This window comes from Mus caroli, chromosome 2 (assembly GCF_900094665.2).
Source record: "Mus caroli chromosome 2, CAROLI_EIJ_v1.1, whole genome shotgun sequence".
NCBI lineage: Eukaryota > Metazoa > Chordata > Mammalia > Rodentia > Muridae > Mus > Mus caroli.
Genome location: NC_034571.1, coordinates 1221984 through 1240258, shown reverse-complemented (window position 1 = coordinate 1240258; position 18275 = coordinate 1221984). Strand labels below are relative to the sequence as shown.

The 18275-nt window shown below is 46.3% G+C and overlaps 1 protein-coding gene across 8 annotated transcripts in view; it reads right to left on the bottom strand.

The window, feature by feature from the left end:
- Frmd4a (FERM domain containing 4A) overlaps window positions 1–18275 on the bottom strand; it is a 584600-nt gene that overhangs the window by 208027 nt on the left and 358298 nt on the right. Inside the window, exon 1 of one of the 8 annotated variants that reach the window (XM_021186452.1) lies at window positions 6055–6673. The exons of 6 other annotated variants lie outside the window; for them this stretch is intronic. The gene's annotated coding sequence lies outside the window, so the exon portion shown is untranslated. Of the gene's footprint in view, window positions 1–6054; window positions 6674–18275 lie in introns of those variants that run through there. One more of the 8 variants, XM_029471440.1, reaches the window with a different exon arrangement.

Sequence of the window (18275 nt, the reverse complement as noted above, 5' to 3'; positions counted from 1 at the left end):
CGTGTAAATACCTGCCACAAGGCAGGGATGTTTGCCTTGGTCCAGTAGGCAAGGCTCCTCAATGTGAATATCTCCTCACTGATAAAAGTGATCTCTACAGTTCTTTCATTGCTATAATGCTCTCTCCCCAAAATGTTCAATCACATGCAGATATATTATGCAGGCTGCCCCGAGCTCTGGGTGCACCCTGAGGCCCTCACAGTCATAGCTGTGGCTCTTAACATCGTCTGTCGCCTTCTGCACATGTCTCCACACTCTTGCCAAGTCTTGCAGGCTACATCTGTGCCACTGGTCACTCTATAGTTCTTCTGTTACCAAACACTCAACGGACCCAATAAAAGGGGATTGAGAAGGCAGAACACTGCCTCACATTGTGCTCAGCTCTGAGTCTGCTTCGTGTCCTCATCACCTCCCCCCTCTCTGCTTTCTCTCTCTGAGCAACACAGAAATAAATATTGGATATTTACTGGGGGGTAGTCAGAGGCAGCCAGGAAGTGGGCAAGCCAGCCCTGAGTTACCCAGCTTATGTAGGTGTGTCACTCAGATCCAGATAGCTCTGCACTATTTGGGTCCCTAGTTTGGATTCGTCACTTTACAGGCATGTGGGGAGAGCGTTAATTGTGCGTTTTACGATTATGAATGGCACAGCCTGGAGATGCTCCCATTCTGATTTCCATTTGCCGCCATACAGCATCAATTTAACTCCCCATTACACATCTTTTTTTTTCATGCATTCCTCATTCAATAGGGACAAAGAAAGGCAAGGACATCGACAGATCAGGCAAATTTTGGTAGAAATGGTGGGGAGCAGGCATGAGGTTATAGGGGAAATGTTAGCTGATTCAAGTGGGAAATTATTGCTCAAAGAAAGTGGCATGGCTCTTGCCTGTAAGCCTAGCATTGGGGAAGCTGAGACGGGGGGTTATGAGTATGAGGTCACCGCAGGCTACATAGCAAGTCCAAGGCCAATCTGGGCTACAGAATGAGACCCTGTTCCAAAAACAAAAACTTATTGTTTGAAGGCTTAGTATATTGCATCACAATAATGACTCCTGGTCATGACATCAGGTCTCTAATGAAGCCTCTGTAGATCAATGTTGGAGCATGGTTTCAAGCTCTGCTTGTTCAAGAACCTATAAAGTTCCCATTGGCAGCAGTGGGTCACATGTACTCAATGTTAAATGGACAAAAGTATGCAGGAGAGGCCAGTCCTGTTTGGTAACGGACATGAGTTCAAGTCCCAGAGCCTGCATTAAAAAAAAAAAAAAAAAGCCTGGCAAGACTGCATGCCCTTGTATTCTCAGGGCCAGAAAGACAGAGACATGGAAGGATCCCTGAGGCTCACTGACCAGGCTACTTTAGCCTACCTAAAGATTCAAGAACACTAAGATACATCTTATCCAAAAGAAAGTGAATGGACCCTGAGAAATGGTGAGAGGATGTCTTCTGGCCCACACATGCACATGTATCAGTGCCCACACCTACCCTCCCTCCCCAAGTATGCAAGAACCATGCACTGGCAAATACATATGTAAACAGGCACAAGAAGGAACATGCAGATGTGCCCAGAGTTAAACCAGAGGCTATGATATACCTGCCAATGCTTCTGACTGTGGACAACAAATTTTTGCTCCTGTTATATCATGAACACCTGGAATACCATTTTCAATAAAAATCCAGAAAAGACTGCCTAGGAGAGAAATGACACTTCCCTCCAGAGAGATCCTATGCTCGATGGCTCTGACACAGAGCCAGCTTCCATGCCTGCGGGGAGCTTACACATGCAGTTCAAACTGAGACCACCAGCTCATCTGTTTTTTTGTTGGACTATTTGGTGGTAATAAGGCCATTGGTAACTCAGGACCCATTACCCTGTAACTCATCACCAACTGTAGCTTGAATCCTTAAGCAGGAATTTCTATTTTCAAGGTAAGGATTTCTTCGGAGAGTGGGGTACCTAGTTTCTACCAATACCCTTAAGAATCAGAAAGAAGGCATATAGCCACTGGCGTCTAGAATTAGCATCATGGAATTTGATAACCACTGAACATCAGTTCTGCTCATTTTCTGTAAAAGATGACCTATATCGGTAGGTCTAGAACAATGTTTCTGATAGTGGACCTGGCTCCCTTTAAGAGCAGGCTTGTAAAAGATATGCTCAGCCTAGGGATGGAAAAAGGGGTGGCCAAGGAGAGAATTGGCGAATTCAGTTGCTGGAAAGAGTGGTGTGACAAGCTGTGTTCTCATTGATTCTGTCCAAACAAGCAGTGGAGTTACCTGGCCTTCCTGTGGAATACTGACGCTGCAGCCCACAGCTCTCACAGACACTACTGCACCAGTTCTTAACTGGTATTCTTAAAGAGAGCTATTCTGGGAAAGACAAAACCAGAAGTGGACAACATTCTCAATGTGCTTTCTTCTAAATGGGGCTAGAATGAATGCTGGAGTAACACTCAAATCTCTCCCTTCCCCAGCAAGCTGGATTTTAGGAGCCCCTTTCTCCAGGTTCCCTAGGACTCTACGATGTTGCCCAGGGTAGAGAGGTTTCTAGAGCATTCTACAGTTGGTTCCCCCCCTCGCTGTTCATGCTGCAGGCCTCTCTTTACAGAGATGTCCAGAATCTCCTTTTGTTCCTCTTTATTATACCTCTAGAGTAGTACACAGCACAGGACCAGATATGAGCAAGGTAGAGATGGATGGATCCAGGAGATATCCTTAGGGATATCACAGGCAATATAGGCCCGAGTTGTCTACAAGCCTGGTAAGGTAGGGAAGCCAGTCCCTCTTTTTCCTTCAGTACAAACAAAATAGTGTATAGGATATAGGCTCAATAGGCCCTTCTATAAGGCCCCAGAAGTCACCTCCAATTGAGATGCTTGGAGAGTTCTCAAGGAGACACAAAGCGGGGGTTTCTAGAACAAGTTTTACTAGCATATCTGATAATAGTAAGAAGAAAGGAAGAAACCAAGAGAAAGGACTGAAGAATGAGGAAAGAAAAGGATTATTCAGGGCTAGTGGTGAATGCCTACAATCCCTGCTACTCTGGTAGCTGACGCAGGAGGACCACAAGTTCGAGGTCTGCCTGCCTGCCTTAAACAGAGGGTTTAAAGCAGCTCCAGCAACCTGGTAAGACCTTACTTCTAGATAAAAACCTTAAAGGGCCAGGTGTCTGTAGCTAAGTTCCCTAGAATCCCTACGGCTGTGTAATCTAGCATGCAAGATGTCTGGGTTTAATGCGTAATACTAAAGGGAGGAAGGGGGAGGGGCAGGGGGAGGGGGACAGAAAGAGACAGAGACAGAAGAGAGACAGAGAGACTTAAAAAGCTGGCGATGAACTCAGACTCAGACTTTCTGATGCTGTGTACGGCATGTTTTAAGATAACTTCCTAAGCTAGTTAACTGTTAACATGTGTATGTCTCAATTCAACCTACAAAACTAGAATTTTCTCCAGAACAAAGCTGTTGTGCTTTAATCTTTAAAGTGTAAATTCCTGATCTCAGGCACCCAGTGAGTATTAGTTTAAATGCAATAAGGGTAAGTGTAGAGTTGTAAATGATAAGAATATGATTTTCGAGATATCTGGGAAAAGAGGTCATTAGCATAAACAATGTGAGCACAAGTTCAGCAATTAGAAAGCAAAATTAGTCACAGTCTTTGGGGAGGTCTAACCGCCAGCCCACAATTACCTAAAGACAAAAGCCACCCAGCCCAGCTCCTTAATAGACTTCTTGACAGTTTCAGTTCTTCTTACTTCCTATCATAGAACAATGGCAACATTTCTCTCTCTCAGACCAAGGTTGACTCAAGAGAATTCTCCTCCACTACACTTGCCTACCTACCATTCTGCGTGCTTTCCCAAAGCTCCAGGACCCAGACAATGCCTCATCTCTTATCTTGGCCTTGGGCTCTAACTTTGCTGGGACAATTAAATCACTACTGTACACATCTGGTATACAAATCTCATGGATTAAGAAACCAGAAACTTGCTGAACCTCAAGGGGACTCAGTTTCCCCAATGGCAAAATCATACTAATGGCACTAGCCACCTGCTGGGCTACCAGGGGACTTGTCAAGATGTCTAAAATTACGGAGGCCCAGGGCCATAAAAAGAAGTCTTATTAAGCAAATTAGTTCGGGACAAAAACTAAAAGAATAGAGCAACAGTGGTGACAGCTCATAGTTGGTTCAAACAAAAGAGAGTGGAGAATTTCCCCAATCCTCATGTCTATTAAAACAATTCTCTCATAATTCAAGAAGACTTAACTTAAAAATAAATAAATAAATATAATATTATCTCTACTCACATTAGCCCTCACTTCTTGGCAACTTCTCTAGAGGCAACTTTATGTTCCTTGACTAGACCCTACAGCATCATTTCAAACCATGTCCAAATATTACCTCCAATTAAAGTAAATGGAAGAGGCTTTGTGACGTCTAAACATGAAATGCGGTCCAATCTAATCGCCACAGGATTATTATTCCTGTTGTGCTTGGGAAAACTTCGCTGGCAAGAGATTGGATCACTTAGTCTACAGAAGACAATGCACAAGTTAGCCTGTCTCCTGAACTCAAGGTTGTGAGAGACAAGTAACACTGTAGAGCATTAAAAACAGACTTTCTGCTGCTCTGAGACTCTGATTTTTAGGGGCCAAAAGCTATGAATGAGCTTAATGCAATTTAAAGACCAGAAACAACAAACAATGAAATGTTCTCCAGGCCCCAGCACTCTGTTGCATGTTTTGATGCAGACATGCATATCCTGGTTCATGAAGTCTAAGGGATGCAGATTTGCAGCCAGCTCTAAAGGTACTTTCCCCAGAGCCTGTGGTGGCCGCCTTTTATGAACTCTGCAGTTTGTCCTGGGATTTTTTGACTGGTGCTTTCCCACACATCAATCAAAAGGTTTAGGGAAAGGCTGAGGCTAGCCCGTGCTGAGTTGGGGGTAGAGGGAGTGGAACCATCCTGCAGTTAAACGCAGCCATCAATCCAGCAGGGACCATCCTATATTTAGAAATGTGCCTGTCTAGGTTCTCTGAGCATCCCTCTCATCAGGTTCCGGGAGGATTCCAACTGAAAGGAGTCAGGAGCAGCAGCAGCAGCAGCGGCCTCTGTTGGGATGTTCCATTCATAGGGGAGGCAACGCCTGGTCCATTCATGGTGGGGTCAGGGAGTCCTTTCCAGGCATTGGAGCTCAGCGCTCAGCAAGCTACGCTTCCCAGAGAGCTGGCACTGCTGCATCATTCAAAATGAGGATGTCTATTAAGGAGCCACGGTTAGAGCTATTATTAGAACAGCCATCCCTTGGAAATTTAGCAAAATTTGTCTGAATTGACTGAGCAGTTACTCTGCTAACAAGCAAGGGACCAGAGAAAGGCAGTGAGTTACTGGTTACACACAGGCAGCCCACACGCCTTTCAAAGAGCCGCGCTGGAGAGACCTTCCTAAAACCCAATGTACACCAACATCTGGGCAGCTGCCTGCAGTACAGACGCACCTCATTTAGCCATTTTTTTAAAGAAGCGGGTACAAACGGGGGTCCCCTACTCTTCTCCCCTCACCAGTTCCCATTTTCTCTGCATCAAACTCGGCAGCCAGCTGGAAAGGAAAAGCCGGTTCCTCTCATCAAGCTCCCGCAGCTGAGGCTGCCCGGCCTCCGGCCACCTTGTGAAGAGCCTTCTCCGGCACCCAAACGACTGTACACGGGGGCTGGGGGTTAAAAACCCAACCAGCTAAGACTATAGAAACCTTTTATTTCTCCATGTGAAATTCAGAGTGTGGGTTGTGATGCCAAAGGAACGTGTGTGTGTGTGTGTGTGTGTGTGTGTGTGTGTGTGTGTGTGTGTAGGGGGAAGGGCTGGTAGAAGGTAGCATCGTTTTTGCCCCACGTGGGGCTTGCATTTTAAAAATGTAACAGACGCGAAATGAAAGCCCCCAAGCCCCCAGAAAAGAAGTGGCAGGTTCCTGCTGCCCAGCCCAGCCCCGAAAATGGTTCAGAAGTACAGCATCATCAATCGCTTCCCCGCCACCGCGACCGGGAAACAAAGACACGTTACCTTTTATTTTTTGTGCTCTTCTAAAGGAGCCGAGGAACTTCGGATTCTAAGAGGCTAGTCCACGGAAATCAGCTTCCCATTCGTCCCGGGCGCAGGCCCTTGGCCTACCAGGCGGCCTGGGGAGCCCGGCGCCGCCTCCGCCTCCTCCGCGGCGCCCACAGCCGCCCCGCCGGTGCTGGCGCGCCCGTCCCCGTCCCCGCCCCCGCCGCCACCCCAGTCCCCGCCGCGCCCGCCACGGGGCTCCGTCAGCCCATCGCCCGCTCGCGCCGCTGCTCACGCCGAGCCTGGCCCAGCGCCAGGGCGCACGGCCACCAGCCCGCCCCTTTCCCGCGCGGAGACCCGCTGCCCGCGGTGCCCGCTCCTCCGCATGGTGCCGCGCACCGGAGCCTGGCGGGGTGGCCGCTCCACCGCTTGCGAAGCAGGGATTGAGCGCGGGCCCGCTGGAGGGGCCTCCTTTCGCCACTGGATCCCAGGACAACAATGAGATCTTCTGCCTCCCTAGCGCCCAATCCGGCCAAGGACACCCCAAGTCACCCCCCTGAGCTGCCTCTGGCTTCTTTCCCAGTGCTCCTAGCCGCACCCGCAAGCTACGCAAAGTTAGCTCGGAGACCAGAGAGGCTGCGCTCATCTGAAGCGCTTAAGGAGATGCTAAGGAGGATGATTGTGATCTGGAGGACTCCCCTTTTCATTACCAGACACCCAAACCCACCCAGCCCCAGCCCATGCCGCAAGCCCCTCTCCTACCCTGCGAGCCAGAGAATGCAGATCCGATGGCTGGAGGCGCAACTCCCCCCCCCCCCTCGATCTAGTCCAATTGTCTTGAATGTTAATCTCCCCTTAACTCCGGGAGAATGGAGGTTGCTATAAGATAACCCAGTCATAGGGCTATTGTCAAGGATTCTCTATGTCCCTAGGAGAGGGAGACTTCCATTGCAAGAGACCTGGGGGAGGCAAAGGAACCAGCCGGGCTCCCTTTCAAAAACAGGCAAGAAAAGAACTCACAAGAACAATAACTCAATTCACATTGTGTGTTTAAATGTTTACTGCCTGATGAGCTCAAATTGCTGTAGACACATTTTCCCCCCATGAATTGTCAAAACACGGTTGATAAAATAAAATAAAAGTAGTGGGGCACAAGCATCCACTTAGCAAAATAATACTTGTCTAAATCTCTGTTCAAAACCTGGCCATCTCTTTGGTTTTCAAAATGCATCCATCAACCCTCCAGGTCAGAGGTGAGGTTTCATCTTACCCTAGCAAAAGGGAGTCACTTCACCACCGTGATTGCCAGGCTACCCCGGCAGTGAAGACTCACAAACTTTTATCAAGAAAACAAATCCTTGCATTTATGTGGAGGATGACACCTAGGCATTGTTGGTGCTAGGCCAAAGCTCCACCTCTGAGCTACAGGCTCTAGCTCACATCCAATGGTCTCTTCCTTCTTCTAGATTCTCTTCCAAGGACCGCTGTGAGAATCTCTGACAGTTCAGAGGTCTCACACCCAACAAGAGAGAAATACTTTGCAAGTACTGTTGGGGTGGCTGATGGGTGAGTGTTTAAGGATCTGCACTAAGGGCCACCAGTCTCATTTCAGGCTGATATGATCATGAAGGAATGTGAAACTGGGTTTGAATCAGATTTTTGCTCTGGAAAAAAAAATGGTTCTAAACGAATACAAAGCCCAACTCTTTGACAATGAGGCTGGGGCCACTTTCCTCTGCTGGTACTGTCAGAAGCAGTTTTATTTCTTGACATACACACGCACATGCAAACACACGGGCACACACACACTTTATTTCTTATAGTTCAGAGGACTGAACTCACACATGCTAGGGGAAATACTGAGTTGCCATTTCCAGTTCCAGCCTGTTTTGACTGCAAAGCTGAGCTGATGTTCAGTCCTGTAATGCTTCTTTTCCATATACTCTCTTCGGGTCCTTAGCTGAGACCCCTGCTGCTTTGTCACCTTGGCTGTTGAGACTGCAATGCCATGGGAAGTCCCATCCATCGGGAAATCCTCTTCCAGGTTTGTTCCTGGACAGGGGTGGCCTTACAGTCACCCCCAAGCCTCAAGCAGGGACAGGGGATCCCCTCTCCTTTCTTCTTTCTTTACATTCATGGATCGATCACTAGCCTAAAGAAATGAATTCCACTCAGAAGTTCCTAGAGAGTGGCTTGGGGAGATGGCTCAGCTGGTAAGGCGCTGATCATCGTGTAAGCATTTGGCTCTGAGTTTGGGATCTACTTTAAAACCTGAGTTCAGATTCCCAGTGAGAAGAAAGCCAGGCGGTGGTGCAGTGAGTGCACAGTTGTAAAAAAAAAAAAAATGTGGTAAAGAATGATTAAGGAAGACTCCTGAAGTTGCCTTTGGTCCTTGCAGATAGACAGACAGACAGACACAGAGGGGGAGGGGGAGGGGAGGGGGAGGGAGAGGGGGAGTGAGAGACTGACCTCTAACTGTGTCTGGCGTGCAATGAGTTACCACTGACTGTAGATGTTGTAAAGAAAGAGCCACGCATCCCCTGCTTTTTAAACATTAGCCACACAAGCTGGAGCAGTTCTTCCAAAAGTCAGATTCGATCCTATAACTTCTCTGCATCTTTCCAGGCTCCTACTCATAAACACTATGCTTATTCAGGTGAGTCTGGGAACCAGACCCTTTGGAAGCATCAATCCCACCAGGGTACCAGCCACCCATCTATTCCACACCTTCATAACGGTCTCCCAGGTCCCCATATATACCAGGTGCTCATTCAACTCCTTGTTACCCAGCAGCCAAGACGGTAGAAGCTACTTGGGTTATATCACTGCTCTGTTAGAGGCTGTGGTGGCTTCTCATTGCCTCCCACTATCCTGTGGGTCCATCTCACGTTTATCTTCACTGTCTCCTTTCTGCACTGGGACCACTCTGAGCTTTCCTTCACTTTTCTATCCCCTGCCACAATCCAGGCCTATTCTATGTACTGTGTAGCTAGATCCTTGTTATCATTCAGGTTTGGGTTCCACACATTGAGAGTGGCCTCTTCTGGGTTCCATATATGGAGCATAGCCTCTTCTGGAACTCTTACAACCACATCTGTTTCCCGCTTAGTACTTGTGGGATCCCAGAGTATACCTCAATTGAAACGTATTTCTTTGGTATATTTTGAAATGGCAATTAGGGAAAATGGGGATAATCTGAAACGCTGCTCATTTGTGAATGAAATGTGTACAAGTGCACATTAGTTAGGTAGATAGCTTATGCCAGAGAACTATAGCTTGACTAGGAGATCACAGTAAAAAACAAACAAACAAACAAACAAACAAATGCCTCAGAGATCTCTCCTGATAAAACACAAGCCATTCTGCCACTGAGACCGAAGAACATAGCTGCATAGCAGAACAGCCTCTCCCACCCCCATGACCCATCGGTTCAAATGTTTGAATGCCTAGTCATCAGGAAGTGGCACTATTTGAGAAGGATCAGGAGGTGTGGCCTTGCTGGAGGAAGTGTCACTGGGGGTTGGGCTTTGTGGTTTGAAGAAGCCCATATCCTCTCCCCTCTCCCCTCTCCCCTCTCCCCTCTCCCCTCTCCCCTCTCCTCTCTCCCTCCCTCCTCCCCTTGGCCTACAAATTGGCTCTCAACTACTGCTCCAATGCCATGCATGCCACCATGTCCCCTGCCATGATGATAATGGACCAGGACCCTAAATCTGTAATCAAGCCCCCAGTGAAACGTTTCTTTCCTAGAGCTGCCTTGGCCATGGTTCTTCATAGCAACACCAGGCAAAGCTGATGACCTGAGTTCAGGTACCATGAACTCCACATAAAAAGCTGTACATGGCAATGACGTGTATCTGTCATCCAGGACTCCTACAGCAAGATGGGAAGCAGAGATCAGAGAACTGGTATTCTGACCACAGACCGGCACACTCTACACAGCAAGAAACAGTAAGAGAGACACTACCTCAAAACAAGGGTGAAAGGGGAGAATCAATCCTCCAAAACTGTTTCCATCTGACCCCCACATGATGTCATTGACCATGTGCCCTGCCTCTCCCACTGAAGTTAGTAACTGCTGTTAGAGCTGAAGAAGGTAGTTGTAATCTACCTAGACTAGTGCTAAGAACATTGCAAAGATTTGCTAATCAGCACAAGATTCCTGTAAGTGGAGACGAGTTCATTCCTAGTCTGAGATGCAGAGTGAGTCTTAAAGCATTAAGGATCTTGCTTGGTGTCTTTGTTCACTGCACTGGAACCCAGAGTCGCCTTTTAGAGACTTGGAGCTCTTATTGTTCGATGTTGCAGTCCCCTCTAAATGTACTTGAATATGCTATCAGACTCAGTGGGTGCGGCCACAGATTTCTCCTCTTTGCATTGCAAAGTGTGGGCAGAAGCTAACTAAGATAGGAGGCAGTGATGGCTTTGGGAGACTCTCTACATATCTGCCCCCTGTGGCTGTGCTTCCACTTGCTTCCCAGCTGGCACTGTTTGGGGGATAACCTTCAGTTTTATATTCTCTATTCCTAACAAACATACTTTCATATTTCTACCATGTTGTAAGGATGGAGAGAAAGCTCTCAGGAGCAGGGTAAAACGCTGGGCAGGTTTCATATGAACGCTGTTATATTTTCCTACCCAGTCCTTATTTCTCCTCATTTCAAAAGCAATGAAGAGGCAATTATGGGTCACTTGTATAAAACATTAAGAATTCCATCTTGGTGTTGGAGAGATGCCTCAGCAGTTAAGAGTGCTGAATGCTCTTCTGGAGGACCCAGGTTCAATCCCCAGCAACCATACGGCAGCTCACAACTGTCTGTAACTCCAGCTCCAGGGGATCCTACACTGTCACACAAATAAAACTGCAAACAAGACCAATGCACATAAAATAAAAAGAAAGAAATGAATCATTAAAGAAAGAATTCTACCTCCTCTTATAGCTTGGGATAAAGTACTTAGAATTCTGGTCCCTGGTGTACATAAGACATAATCATCCACCAGCTGTGTTTTATTTCACTAGTTTATAAAATGATGATGTAATTTTATAATAGTGAAGTTTTTATATGTGTGTGTCTGGTGCATGTGTACATCTCTGTGTGTGTGTGTGTGTGTGTGTGTGTGTGTGTGTGTGTGTGTGTGTGTGAAAGAGAGAGAGAGAGAGACAAAGAGAGACATACGACAGAGAGACAGACAGAGAGCGAGAGAGACTAGTATAAGCAAGAGAGCCTATGTCTGTATGGAGTGTAGAGTTTGACTATGTTGGGTGTCTTCCTTTATCACATACACACACACACACACACACACACACACACACACACACCATTTTTTTGAGACAGGGTCTCTCATTGAACCTGGGGCAAAGCAATTGTCTAGAATGGCTGCCCTGAAGTGTGTATCTTCAACCCTCTCCCATGCTAAGAGCACACATGTATATTACCATGCCTAGTCTTTTTACCTGGGTGCTGGGGATCTGAATGCAGGTCCGCATGCGAGTGGCAAACGCTTTGTCAACTGAACTGTCTCTTCAGCCCAATAGCTATGTTTTTATAAATTTGTGTTCTCGTGACATTAGTTGCTTAGTATTTTTCTGGTTGGGAATCATGGATTAGGTGGCCTCCATCCAGGACAACATAAATCCAAGGCAAGTCTTTCAGAAACAGACAAGAATCAACCAAAGCCTCCCAAGCTAATTGATGTAAGGTTGAGCCCCCAGGGAATAGTTGTATTGTGGCAAGTGCCACGGTCTGAAATTAACTCCCACTAAAAGTGTTCTCAAGTACCTAAGCTTGGTTTTTAGGACCATTCTCTCTGTTTATTCCCTCTGAAATATATATTAACGTGAATAGTTAATGCTTGCCCAGTGCTAGGTGCTCATTACGGGCTTTCAATATAACAACTCATTATATATAATAACTCATTTAACTGTCTCAATAGCCCTTTGATATGGGCACCACTATTACCACCACTTATACGTAATAGGATGTATCATGTGTAGAGGTTTGATTAGCTACCCCCAGTCTTACAGAGGGTGACAGCAATGTCACTGAACTAAGGCAGTCTGCTGCCAGAGCTATCCCTCAGCTATGTCCCTTTCATTGGCCACATGTTTGGGAATGTCTTCCTTCTAGTGTCTGCTCTAGTGACCTCCCAGTCAAGTAGAACTTACTGATTTTGTTATTGAATGCCTTGCTACAATAGGCAGCAAAGGCAGAGACATTTGTGAAACTGAATGGATGAGATTATCAGCAAGAATCCCTTACTTAGCTATAACTTCTGACGTTGCACAGATGATGTATTAATCAACTCAAATCTTAAGCTGGCAACCAAACTCTATTGAGATGCTTGGGGGTAGCGGAGGTGGAAATATTGGGGATACTGAGGGAGATGTGGCGATGTGTGTTGAATATGATCAAGATACAGTATTGATTTGTTTATTGGTTTTTTGAGACAGTATTTATATGTATTAACTTGGCCAAGCTAAACAAAAAGTTGAGAACAATTGATGAAGAGATCTGATGTTGATTTCTGGTCTCCACATACATACCTCACACTCACGAGGGCACACCACACACACACACACACACACACACACACTACCTCTCAGGAAATGCATCTCTGTGGAGGTCCCTGTTACTTCTTCCCTTTCTATATCACGTTGTATGTGTGGGCACCGGCTAGAGAGCTTCCCTTTCAGTGCTGTCCAGGTGCCCAGTCACTCCTTAGTGGCAACCCAGAGCCTCCTCACCCCGGGAAGCCCCTTTTCTGTGCTCCCCACCCTCTCTCCTCTTAACCATAAGCACCTTCTCGGCTATCTGAGTTCTATTCTTTGTTGGGAATGTCTTGTGGGTAGGAATTTCCATAGTGCTCTGTTTTTATTTTAAGAAATATATTGTATCCTGAGTCATGAAACTGTGTTACTTTGTATATTGTGCATTTAATTTTGTTTTATTGCTTTATGAGGGGGGGCAAAGGCTGAGGTTTTTTTTTATAATTAGACCCAATAGATTTTTATAATTAAATCTATCCAGTTAATGAGAGGGGGGAGAGGGAAGGAGAGGGGGAGGGAAAGGGAAAAGGAGGGAGAGGGAGAGGGAGAGGGAGAGGGAGAGGGAGCTGCTTGTGGACGTTGTACATCGTGGTGCGCACTAGGCTCCGCACCACGATGTACAACGTCCACAAGCAGATACAAAGAAGACAAAGAAACAGAAAAAAAAGGAGGGAGAGGGAGAGGGAGAGGGAGAGGGAGCTGTCTGGGATGGCAGGAAATAGCCTTGACCTGTGTTTACATGAAACTTCGTGTAGTGAAAGTTGTAGGTCCACTTAACATAACTGAACTGGGGCAGCTACAAGCCTGACACTGGGTGCTATCTCTTTCAGGGGTACCTGGGATAGACTTTGTAGCGGCTCAACAAAAACTCTTCCTGGGCCTGGACGGATAGCTCAGTGTTTAAGGATGCATACTGCTGTAGCAGAGACTGGAGTCAGGTTCTCAGCACCCAGGTCAGGTGGCTAACAACCACTGGTAACCCCAGCTCCAGGGTGTCTGATATATCCTCTGCTGGCATCTGTGGTCACTGCAAGCATGTGCACACAACAACACACAGACATACACAGAATTGAAAAGAAAAAGGAATCTTTTAAAAAGCCTTCCTAATGGAGGACGTACACTTCTGTTTTGAAACACATCTTCAAGACCCCATTAGCACTATGAATTCTTTACTGCTTGGTTTTGGACATCTGAGCTTTTCTTGCATGTACTATTATTATTTGTTGACTGGTGTTTTGGGAAGTCTTTACAGGCCATTTCTTAAAAAAAAAAAAAAAAAAAAGGTTGAGTCCTCAGTGGAATAGGAAATTCGCAGTGAGACAAGGAAAGTCCCCTGGGGATAAATCATCAGAGGAGACTTTCTGTGCTCTTTATAAAGAAAATTCCCTCCGGAGGGAGGGGAATCTTTGCTAGCTATGCATCTGAAAGAGGATTTACACCCACAATATATAAAGAACTAAATAAAAAGTCAAACAACAAGAGATCACATAAGGCAATCCATAAATGGGCCAATGAAAGGAGCAGAAAGTTCTCAATAGATGACATACATATGACAAAAGCCATGGACACATGCTCAGCCTCACTAGTCATCAGAGATGCAATTCCAAAGTATGCTGAGATTTCATCTCTTCCCAGTGGGAGTGGCAGTTGTTAAGAAAATAAGTAACAACAAATGCTGGCAAAGGCTGTGGGCAAAAGGAACACTCATAGACAGTGCTGCTGAAATATAAATTGGTCCAGGCACTACGGAAGTCAGTGTGGAGGAGTCCCAGATAGATGGATAGATACATGACAGACAGGCAGACAGACAGACAGACATAGGTGATGGGTGGGTGGATAGATGGGTAGACAGACAAGTAGACAGACAGACAGACAGACAGACAGACAGACAGACAGAGAGACAAACGGGGTGATGAGCTGTCTCAGCAGTTAATGACATTTGCTGCCAAGCCTGATTTTCCCAGTTTGGTCCTTGGCACTCACATAGAAGAAGGAAAGCATCTCTTCTTGGGTGTTGTCCTCTGACCTCTGCGTGTACACCATGGCAAAAGCCCACCCTCACACATATAATACATAAACAACCAGACATGAGATATTTGACAAAACACAACAGAACCAGATCTACTGTTTGGCCCAGCTCCACCACTCCTGGGCATCTACCGAAAAGACTCAGAATGAACACAGCACAGAGACCTCTGCACATCAGCGTCTGCTGCAGTACTGCTCACAGGAGCTAAGCTTTGGAACCAGGCTAGGTGTCCACCAACAGAGGATGGATCAAGGCAATGGCATGTATGCATGTGCTGGATTCTTTTCAGCCATTAAGAAGAAAGAAATTTTGCCATTTTTAGGAAAACAAATGCAACCGGAGGTAATCACACTAAGTGGATCAAGCTCATCTCAGAATGACAAATATTTTAATTTTCTTATCACTTGTGATTCTTAGATTTTATTTAGGTACAGAAAGTCGTATACAGCAGATATGACATGAAAACAGAAGAGAGACTGTCATAGGGGACAGCAGGGACTGAGAGGGAGGTGAGAAAAGGGGGAGCCAGGACATGGGGGAGTGGATGTGTTCAATGTAGAATACATGTTTGTGTGAACTTAAAAAAATTTTAAATTATGATAAAAATTTCTAAAGGGAGAAACAAACAGAAGGAATGAGGTGGTGGGGGAGAAGCAAAGGAAGAAAGAAGAAGAAAGAAAAGTTTCTAGGAGGTGGTTATAGCCTTAACTGTGAGTGACGTCCAACACTGCCATGATGGTATCTACCACTTACAAGTGGCCCGAGGCACACTGTGCACTTTACCTGAATCTTCACTGCAGTCACACACAGAATTATCACTTCCCACTGCTCAGAACCAAAAACCCAAGCTCTGAAAGATTTGGCAATTTGCCAAAACCCCACACCTACAAAGAGGTGGGTTGATCTCAGAGTCTCCAGGAGTGCTCCATGCCCGGGTGCTCTCTCCGTTTCAGTGTCTTGGTGTCTATAAGAGAGATGTGGGCCAGCCACAACTGTGCAGTGAGGACACTCGCTGGTGTTTGGGGGTGGGGTCTTAGGAACGGTTGGGAAGCAGGAAGCAGGAAGCCGGAAGCTGGCGGATAAAGCTGGATGACAGCCAGGCTACACCTTGGGGAAGTGCTGCAGATTCCTGGAGGTGGTCCTCACTGTTATGGTTTGAATCTGAAATTTCCTGAGGCTCCTGATTTAAACGCTCAGTCTATATCTAGCTTGTGGTGCTATTCTGAAGGCTGTGGAACCTTAAGAGATGGAGCCTGGCCAGCAGAACTAGGTTACTAGAGCTGAACATTTGAAAATCATATTTGCTTCTGGTTTCTACCTGCTTTCTCTGCTTTCTTCAGGATTGCCCCAGTGAGAGCAAGCTGTTGCTGCAGGTTCTCTCCACCAGGGACGGAGGTATTCCTGCCACAACAGCTTCCCTACCATGATGGCTGGAGACCTCCAGAAAGCATAAGCCAAAATAAGTCCTTTACCCCTAAGCCTAAAGTCAGTCTGTCACCGTCACATGAATGGACAGTGACACATTCAATGACAGTGTTACGGTTGTCCCTGAAGGCCTTAAGGTCTTAAGATTTAGTTGTAAGAAAAATAGGCAGAGACTAGATCATGAGGTTGGGACCTCAGTCCACTGATGGATTCATAAACTTGTGATATTTTTGGGAAATGTCAGAAGCTGGGAGGCGGGGCCCAGCAAGAGGAAGCGGGCAACTGGGGTGAGTGTCCTAGCAGGAAGGACCTATCTTACGGAGGCCCTTTCCTCCTGGCTGCCACGTGGTGAAAGACTTCAGTGTGCCATTCCTTCCTTTTTCTCCAGAAGATTCTGCCTTACCAAGAGCTTACGGGAGACGGGGCTGAAGTGGCTGAAATCTCTCAAACTGTGAGGCAAGATCAGTTTTCTTCCTGTTGTTTCTCTCAGGTGTTTTGTGGTACTAATAAAAAGCCAATTAACACATGGATGGGCTGAGATGAAGCTGGCCAACACCTTCTGAATTCATTGTAGCATGGCATAATTTTTGCTGTATATTAATTTTGACATAAATGTTTATTATCAAGGAACTTGCAAACAAAGTAAGCATCACACACCAAAATTAACCAGATTCGAAGTCTGTACATCTCAGGGAACTCTGTCTGTACACTTAGAGGTTTGAAAGACTCATAGCTTGTTTTGATTTTTGACAGAATCTTAGTGGTTATTGCATCTAATTCCATGTCTCTTCCTGCAGGGCTTCCCTTGCTTAGCAAGCTGATGCTGGTATCATAATCTACTCGCTAGACCAGCTGTTCTCAACCTGGGGGTCTTGACTCCTCTGGGGGGGGGTCATGACCTTTTCACGGGGATTGCCTGAGACCATTGGAAAACACAGATATTTTATATTATAATTCACAACAATAGCAAATGTAAAGTTATAAAGTAGCAATGGAGACAATTTTACGGTTAGGGGGTCACCACAACACGAGGAATGGTATTGAAGCATTAGGGAGGTTGAAAACCACTGTTCTAGAACCAAGGCTTCAGAGTACAGGCAGTGGTAACAGAGGCCGAGTTTGAGCTAGAGACCAATTCTTTGTTAGTCTTATACCCTTCTGCTGATGAGCTGCATGAGTGCTGCACTGCATACTGTATATAGAGATTTTGGAACAAAGCATTCATTTCATAAGAGATCGGCTCCTGGTACTCTTATTTACATGTGTGAGTCAACTTGGGGGCCAGGAATCTGGCAGGTTTTGTTCTTATTCAGTGTCCTAGCATCTACCCAGTAGCTTCAGCCCTATGTGTGAGCACTTCTAGGTATTAACAAGACCCCGGTGAGTTAAATCCTGTAAATAAATCAAAGGAAATATCAGAGGCTTAAATAGCTGTGCCCTATATTCCCTTCTTTCTGCAGAGTATGCTGTGTTCTTTCCTGCTATAGCACGCTCCTCCAGCCTGTCTGTGACTAACTTAGGAGAGAACTCAAGTCCACTTAAGTGACCCCTGATTTTGTTCAACAATCAGGGAATGAGGTTATCTTTCTGCAGGTTCCAAGCAAGTGGGGGTCAGGGGTGTAAAGACATTTACATTCAGCATTCACTCCCAAAGTGCAGTAGCATACGAAAACCTATCTGTGACCTGCTGGTTTCTAATAATGGCTATGACTCCAGTAGTTCAAAATCACTAAACAAACAAGCAAGAGAGTCGGAAGCCCCACGGAGCCCCATTGTGTCCTTGACAGCAGAACTAAGTTCAGGTTAACAACAGAAATGTCCATAGTGTAAAACAGAAGCGGGACTTACTGTTTTAAGTTTCAGTCTTCATTTCTGGTAGAATTCAGAGCAGAGAAAATGAAAGCCATCAGACGCTCTCAGCACTTGGAGGGCTCTTCCCTATTCCCCACCCAGACACACTCTGACACTTACAGGCACCTGCCAGGGGAGGAACCGGCCTAGGGGAGGGGGCTTGCCTAGACTGTGCCTCCAGGTAAACCTGTGGACATTCAGAATGAGAACAGAGCTTCCCTCTTGAAGCCACAGGCACCCTCCTCTGCAGCTGTCACCTGGGTTATTGCAGAGCACACAAGCACACAGCCAGAGGCTACTTCCCACTGTGCTGAGCCAAATTCCTTATAGTACAAAAAGCACCTAAAGTTCGCAGTCTCCCTCTCCCTCTCCCTCTCCCTCTCCCTCTCC